The sequence below is a fragment of the Chlorocebus sabaeus genome, chromosome 10 (assembly GCF_047675955.1).
Source record: "Chlorocebus sabaeus isolate Y175 chromosome 10, mChlSab1.0.hap1, whole genome shotgun sequence".
NCBI classification, from domain to species: Eukaryota; Metazoa; Chordata; class Mammalia; order Primates; family Cercopithecidae; genus Chlorocebus; species Chlorocebus sabaeus.
In genome coordinates this window covers 22,286,671-22,295,645 of record NC_132913.1, presented here as the reverse complement: position 1 = coordinate 22,295,645, position 8,975 = coordinate 22,286,671, and positions in this window count along the sequence as shown.

Here is an 8,975-nt window from a genome sequence, read left to right as displayed (position 1 = left end):
GCTATGGATTGCTTCTCCTGACTTTACCACAACTCACCCAACAGGACATGCAAATAAAGTCACATTAAAGACAAACTGCCTCATTTATCTGGTTCTTTCTTCCACCTACTTACACAGCTGCATCCTTCTGCATCCTCTTCTTCAGAGGGCAATTCAATCCCCTGGAGGGAGCTGCTTTAGATTGAGCTCTATAGACTCAGTTTCTCTCATGGAACAAAACTGGTGTCTGGCTTAGGGGGAAATATCTACACACAGGAGACTTACGTGAAGCTATCCAAGAGAAATGTAAGTGGCAAGAAGAAAGTTGATGCATAGGGAAAGGGCAAGGAAGAAAACTAGTATGTATCAAGTGCCTCCTCTCTCCTAGTCCTCCCTCCTCAGATAGTACCCAGAAACTTCGAATCTAGTCAAACCAACCAACAAAGAACCCTGCTGTACGCAATCCCTAGAGGGTCTGCCAGAAATTCATCAGCCATTAGTCCAATCTGGTTTAAGGTTCATCTGGCTCCATTATGTTGGTTAATACCTTCCTTTCCCTCTGACCAAACGTAATTGCTTTCTTCAGGCTTCACCTAGCACCAAGCTACCAAATTCCCTTATGTGGAAAAAAAGAAAAGGGGCTCATCGGGATGGTTTTTGTGGAAATCTCTCCTGCCTCTGAGGGAGGAAACACTGATTGAAATAGCTAGGCAGAGTGCTGTGCTCTGCCGTTGCCCCAGGTTACCATACTGCTCTAGAGACAAAGGTGAGCTAGAGCCATTTTCTTTCCCATAACACTGAAAGATCAGTCCTCCTACTATAGAAGGAGAGACTACAAATAAAAAATGGCTCAACTGTAGTATAAAGAGGGAAAAAATCAAGTAGATAATATGGGCAATTCTGTTATAGTATGGCCAAGATGCAGACCTTCACCACCCCATGGAGACAGATCCTTGGACTCTCCCAAGGGAACTGATGAACAGCAGGTTCTTCCAGAATCCGGATCAGAGGCAGGGCATGACATTGACTTTTGACCAAAAACAGACTCATAGTTACGGACAATCTGGAGAGAGTGTTTGGTGAGATCCCTTATGCAGTTAGGGAGCCTGACAAAAAGAAAAATAAAATCACTCTTTTCCTATTTTTCTTGGCTGAGTTTCCTTTTATTTTATTTTCTTTGTGAACCTGGCCCTCAGGATTCCAATAGAAAAACGTTTTAGAACAAACTACTTTAGAAACATCTTCATACTTTAGGGCACTGTTGTAAGCCAAGATAAAACATGAGAAATATATTTCTTTTTTACAAAAGCCTTAAAATGGACTTTGTAAATAAAACTTTTCTCCATATTTTTCTTTATTATGTTTCCATTCATGAAAGTTAAACCTTTCAGCAAGGCTGACACTTGCTAAAGAGGTAAACATTCTGCCATAGCTTTTCTGTGTCTTCCAAATTGGTTCAGTCGTTCTTTCAGTAGCAAAGGCATTAGAAAAGACTTATTAACCAGAGATCAGAGGCTACCTAAGGCCACCTAAATTTCTCTGTCTGTATCAGCAGCATCATGGAATAGTCACATTTGGACTTATCCTGTGAAGGCACATTTATCAGCTGCAACAGTCATTTTGGGTCTCCAGGAAGGCATTCAGTAATCCCACTGTATATGACTTTATATCCAGTCCAGCCAAAGTAGAGATTGTATGGTTAGTTTTATGACATTGTATCAAATAATACAATGTAATTTTTAGTAACTGTATTAGATACTTTGGCATAAGAAATGATCTAAAGTATATATGTATACATGTTTAACATATGATAGTACATTGCACACACAATTCTCAGAATGGATAATTTAAACTGCATCTATATAAACATATACATATACATCCCTGCACACATTTCCTTATATATGCATAGACTATCTCTGTAAGGACACATGAGAAACATGGAAACATGAGCTATATGAGAAATAGCAGAAGCACCTTACTCGCCAGCAATGAGTGAGGCATGATGAATGTCCTAGAAAAGTTCACAGACAAGTAGAGGATTGAGAGGCTCAAATGTAGAAAATAAAATGCAACATGATGGGTGGTATAACAGGCATGAATGTAAGGTTATGTGTTCTCATTTGAGTAGCTAAACCCACCACTATGTTTATTTGCTGCAAAATAAATTCCTATTTCTATGCTGCAGGTAAAGTTTTTTTGTTTGTTTGTTTGTTTTTTGCCAAAATATTTCACTCGTTGGCAAGAAAAAACACTGATAACACCCACAGTGGCCTGAAGCTCTGCAGATGGTTTCAGGAGCCTAAATCCGAGAACACTTAAGAGGGCTTCAATTTGTAATCAGAAAAGCCAAAGTTTGAATTCGAATTCAGCTACTTTCTTGGTGCGCAAATTGCCTGATGTCTAGGAACCTCAGTTCTTCAATCTGAACAATGGGAATAAAACTACTTGCAATATGTGTGTAGTAGTTGGGGTGGGGGTGAGAGGAATGTGTCTTGCTACTATGCTAGCATATAAAAGGAACTCAACAAATGGTCGTTGTTATGATGCTGGTTATTATTAATAATGGCCATGGAGGATGATAAATACTTGAGAGTTGTCTTTAACTTACCATGAAGGGAAGGGGAAAGATAAGCTCATAAAGAATAAATGCAAACCAGAACAAATAACTGAATATCTGTTATAGTTAAAAGCATAAATGTGCCTCCTCTTGGTTTATGAGGTCCATGATTATCTCTGTCAGCTGGGATATTCAGATAAACACACTGTATTAGAAAGCAGGACTGTTCTATGGAAATCAATCAATAAAACAAAGAATCCAGAAATGACAGCAGCCTGATGATTGCTTTATTTGATCTGTTTATCGATTCATCTCTATGCCATCTGTCAGAGCTGTACCTGAGGGTAGGCTCCAGGGCCTTTACTCAGCTGCAGGACAGTCAAGGCTTATGGGTGGAAGAACCAGGCCAGCCTCAGGCACTATGGAGCAGCACATACAGATGACTGCAGGTCACTCTGAATGATGCAGCGTTAGATTCATGCTTCTTCTTCCTTTCTGCCTCACATGGCCATAGCAGCTAGTTTGGGGCAAGGGACAAAACCCAGAACAGAACCAATCCCTCCATGGTAGATCTAGACTTTCCTTATTAAGAAATGAGTCAAAACAAAATCATCAGGAATGAGGGGCCAGACTGGGGCTCTATTAGGTTGGCAGGAGCAAGACTATGGCCAGGGACTCCTACACTAGGAGCCAAGCTTATGCTGAGGGCAGGAAAGGCAAGTGCTTGCTCATCAAGTTACAGACAGCGACATGGGGGGCTAAAGATGCAACAGGCTGCCAGGGAAGTTAGGTCAATGGAAGTTTGCTGCCAAAGGCTGCCTATTATGGGGCTGGTCAGGTTTCGTTTGGCAGAGCTTCTCAAGGGAAGTCTGTGTTCATCCTAAAGGAGACTGGTCTCCTGTGGAATGGGAAAAGGAAGTACAACAGAGTCTGGTCCTACCAAGGCAATGGTCATGTCATCACTGAGCATCTGGGTTGATGCCTTAATGGCAAAGGAAGGTTTAGAGACACTTGTATTAAAGTCAAATAAAATCACAACTTCTAACAATGGTCTAAAAGATCCTATATGACTCTCTTTAATTTCATTTCATGCCAGTTTCTACTTACCTCACCTTCACCAGCCATACTTTCTGTCTCTGGATTGAACCATGTTCATCCCCACTCCAGGGCCTTACATTTACTGTTCACTCTTCCTCTGACTGTGACTGGGTCACTCATCACTCAGCCTCAGCTCAGGGTCAGCTCCTTAGAGAAGCCCTCCAGGGGCACTCCATCTACTGAGCTCCATTGCCTTTTATTACACCCTGTAATATTTTGTTTAAAGCCAGATGGAATATATTGCGTAAAAGGATCTGAGGCAAATAGGCCTTTAGTGTGAGGTTTTTATGTTGTGCTTATATTTATTCTTGCATGGAGTTAGGACATGTTTACTGTTTCCATAGGTGTAAGTGCCAGAGGATAGAATTTTCTGCAGTTTGCTTATTTTTGTCTACCCACCTTTCATTTGGGATTCCCTAGAGAATCCTTCTGAAATAGAATCTGGGGCTTAGAGGTCTTTCTGTTGTAATCCATCATAACACAGCAGCCCTGCTGATGTGGTGGTTGGGTGTGGGAGAGGCGAAGCATTCTGTAAACCTATGATTAGCTCACAATCTGTTAGTCAGTCTGTGCCCCTGGGTTGTGATCTTCACAAGTGCTTCTCAGCTTTTGTCCTCCCTCAGGGGAAACAGAAAGGGTAGAGAAGTGTGTCTTTCCAGACCCTTCTGTGCTTATTTTAAATGAGTCAAAGGCAGAACTCAAATCTCATTCTCAAAAACCCCACATACATAATACCTGCCCCACTCACTGCACATATCCACTCAGTTTTCTGCTGCTTCTGGACAGCATGGCCAGGTCTTATGTTTCTTCATATGTTGCCTCTTGCACATATGAACACAAGATGTTAATAAGCAGTTGGACTTACAATATTTTTATGATAACCTGGAGCAGATACATAGCTATAATCTTTTCCTCCTTGGCTCCTGTCTGCAGTCTGTCTGGGCTTTTATCAATCTCAAATACTACTCCCAATATATCTTCTCGCTCAGTAATATGACTCTACTCATCACTGCTATTTGTCCATTGAGTATCTGCTATGTGTAAATCCCTGTACATACAATAATACTCTCCTCGCAACATCTCATTGAGATGGAGTGAGAATTATCTTTTTAATTCACAATTTACCAACACTAACACAGGTCCACAGAGATTAAATAAGTTGTTGATGGTCACACAGATATTATATGGCAGAAAGATAATTCAAAATCAGATTGCTGGGACTCAAAACCTGTATGCTTTCCAGTGGAACTCCTTACACCAAGTCTTCTCAAATACCCTATACCTTCCTGCTCTATGCACAACACTCAAAGAGTTTCCAATTTACAAAAAAAAACAAAACAAAAAAAAACAGTCCTGTCAATGGGATTCCAAGTGGTGGACCCAGCCAGCAGCAAAAGCCTCATGCTGTACAAGAATTATCATTCAGATGAGGTTTGTTGTTTGGAGAGGCTGAGAGATTGAGATCTAGAAAAACAGGTCAAGAAACTAGTGAAAATTCTAGAATATTCTGAGTGAAGCTACAGCTTAGGCATGTGTAAATTTTGCCTCCACATTGGCCAGGAGCAGTAGTTCTCAACTGGGGGCACTTTTGCCCCTTGGGGACACTTGGAAATGTCTGGGGACATTTTTGTTGTCACGCTGAGGAAAGGGCTATTTCTAGGGGCATGCAGTAGGTAGAAGCCAGGGATGCTGCTAAACGTCCTATAAAGCAAAGCACAGGTCAACCCCCTTTCCAACAAAGGATTATTCAGCTCAAATCCTCAGTAGTGCCAAGTTGGGAAACCCTGGCCTTTTAAAGGGAAGGAAGCTTTATAACACTCCGCTTGGAGGCAGCCCCCACCACCCCTGTGGTTGGAACTCTGGACATTGAAAGGGCCATGGCCTTCTTCCTTCATTGGATGGTGTATTAGTCTGTTTTCATGCTGTTGATAAAGACATATCAGAGACCAGGTAATTTACAAAAGAAAGAGGTGTAATGGACTTACAGTTCCACATGGCTGGGGAGGTCTCAAAATCATGGCAGAAGGCAAGGAGGAGGAGCAAGTCACATCTTATGTCCATGGTGGCAGGCAGAGAGCTTGTGCAGGGCAATTCCCATTTGTAAAACCATTAGATCTCATGAGACTCATTCACTATGACGAGAACAGCATGGGAAATACCTGCCTCCATGATTCAACCACTTCCCTCTGGGTTCCTCCCTCAACAAGTGTTTTGGGGTCTGAGCATTCAAGTGAAGGGGAGGCATCCAGGCCTTCTCTGGCACCTGTGCAGCCTTAAGGAAGGGGGTAGGGCAGTGTCTCCTATAGGGCCATTCCTGGGATTTCAAGATCATGCCTGACATCTGATGTTTCCCATTGGGGTTCTACAGAACATGTGACCTTAGAATCTAAAGCCCTCTTCTGTCATTTCTGCTACTCCCAACTTCCCCCTCCCTTCTCCATGTCCCATGACTTCCCTTCATTCTGTGCTCAACAGACTGTTCAAAACTCTCTGGCCCATGCTTCTGCCTTTGTCTTCCATCACGCTTCCTTTCCAGCATGTGCCAGATCACACCCTCTGCTCCCTTCATGGTCACTTTAGGACTTACCTTACTTAGGAAGAGAGGCAGTGAGAAAAGGACCTTCTTCAGTCACAGAACCTGTCAAATGCCTGAATGACACATTCTCATGCCACTGTCCCCACAGCAATCATTTCATCTGTGCAATATTGGGTTTGGGGCACGGATTGGAACCAGGGCCCATGAGAATTAATTGCAGGAACCAGTTCTATTTGGAGAACTTCCTAAAAACACTTCCTTCATGTAAGGCATCAGAGTTGTTTTTAAATCTCTCATTTCACTCACGGTCCTAACTTCAGGATCCAAACAATAGCAGAGAAGGATAGTATTGTTAAATAAATTAGTGGAAAATAACACATGATGAGCCACGTGTCACTGAGAGTATATTTTACGATGCTATATTTATTACATACATTCTGAGTAAATGAAACCTTTTAACCTTGAAGACATGTGGAAAAACAATGCCCTTCACTTGGCGCTTGTTAGGGGAGAATTTACCCTGTGAATGGTATGACTTTATATCAAAAAATAAACTAGGATTTCAAAATCCCAGAGAACAGAGCCTTAAATAATGTGTTGAGATGGTAACTTAAAAGATATCTAGAGCCTATGTAAACCCAGAGTCAGAAATTATATATCTCTTTTTCTTCCTCATAAAACAAACTCTACAATAGAATATTTCACCTTTCATCTAAAAACATCTCTCTTCTCCTTGCCTCTACCTCATAAATAACAGTAGTGAAGGAGAAAAATTAAGTTGGTACCCACATTGTCTGAGATGTGTTTCAGAGGACAATTACTTTCCAGAGCAGTTTCAGATCAAAATGGTATCATGTTTTCTCATGAATTAGGTCAAGGAGCCTTGTGTCACAACTCAAATAATGTTGTAAGACAAAATGTCATTCCCTGCCACATGCAGCTCTGTAAGCTGATCTTCTTAAACTTCTGAAATACTGGAAGCAGATAAAACGTTAATACATCAAGCATAGTCAGCTACTCAGATAACAAGCAATGGCGATGGGGAAGGCACATCTTTATGTGCTTAAATGACGCTCAGAATCACATAGTGCTTCATGGGTGTTCCATCCACTTCACAGCCCTTCATGAGCTGGCTGAGGCAGACAGTTAATCCACATGGATATGACACGGTGGGGGGGGTGGGGACCGGGTGGAAAAGGCTGCACAACATGTGAAGACAAAATGTGTTCTAAGAAAGGGAATTTGGTGAAATTAAACTCAATTAACATTGACCAAATACCTTCTACATGGCAGACACAGAATACACGTAAGGATCTTACTAACGCAAGCTAATATTCACTATTCAGTCTCATAAGCTATATGCTGAGTTTGCACACAAACAACAGAAAATGAGATTCTCAGGTGAGGGGTAGAGATGGTTTAGATGATTCACCAAGAAGGACATCCTTAAAGTAGAGTCTGGAAGACTGAATGGGAGTTTTTGGTTAAACAAGATGGAAGGGATAATCTAGGAAAATAGAACATTTATTTACTCAAATGACACAATGTATTTGTAGGAGCAATCATAGGAAAATGTACACTTAGATTGGAAAAATGCCTAAGGGTGAGAGCCAAGGGATCCTCAGAGGTCAGCTGAATAAGCTGATTTAGCCAGGAGAAAAGGATAAGCAAGAGAAAGTTTTGTGACTGTACCTAGAGAAAGTCAGCACACATAGGAAGTGGCATCTGGGCTAAGACTTGGCCTGATTGTATGGTCTGAGGTTCGTGAAGAGAGAGTGCTACAGAAGTAGGTTGCGGGACCAAGTATATGAGTTTTGAAGCATGGTGCATAAGCACTATGAATGACATCAAATAGTGACACCAAACAGAGGAAAAAAATCTCTGCAAAACACGGCACCCCTTTGGCATCGAGAAACTAAGTTCATTATGAAAAGGGCAGCTAGAAGAGCACTTGTAGAGACTGAGATGTTCAGCAGGAGATGGCAGATTCCCAGTAGACATGGAAATACCCAGCAGATGCCTAGCAGGAAACAGTGGAAGCTAGGCCAACATGTAGTGCCCAGAGGATACTGACAGAAGAGCAGAAGCAGTATGGTGCAAAGTAAACCTGCTTGGCAATTCACTGTAACTTCAAGGTATGATTAAGGCCTTCTAGGGCTCTACAGATTCTTCATGAATGATTGTGAACATGATCCAGTGGTATTAGAGACATCATCAATGGCTCTGACTGGGATCTTCAGGCTAGTGAAGATTAGGGTGATTGGAGTTTTATATTTATTAGAGAATAAAATTGAGCAATGTGACATGAGCTTAGCTCTTGGGTAGCAAGAAAATTGATATCAGAGATTGGAAAAATGGTAGTTCATGTAATATAGAAATGAAACATCTGCTTAAACTTTTTCATATGGTGAACTAGGAGGCAGGTATTACTACTTAGTCTACAGCTCTAAGAGAAGAGGTTGAAAAACAGCATTAGTGAGTTGTGTTGGTTGATTTGGAATTGTCTGACCTGCAAGCAAAAATGAAATGATAGAGAGACAGCAAATATATGAGACTTCACATGTTTGAAAATTTGACTATTTCAAGATGCCAAAGCTAAGAAATTAGAATTTTAAAAATTAAAAGAGTTCTGAGTGACATGTAAAACCTTTCAGTTGATTAAAGTGACTCAATGCAAAGATTATATTAAGATACTACCTATTCCATCCATAGTTTCAAACAGTCTTAACGTGGCTAAGTTTCGTCATTAGGTTGAAATAGAAAGAGGCATGGAGGAGAAAATGCAATGAAATAAATCAGTGT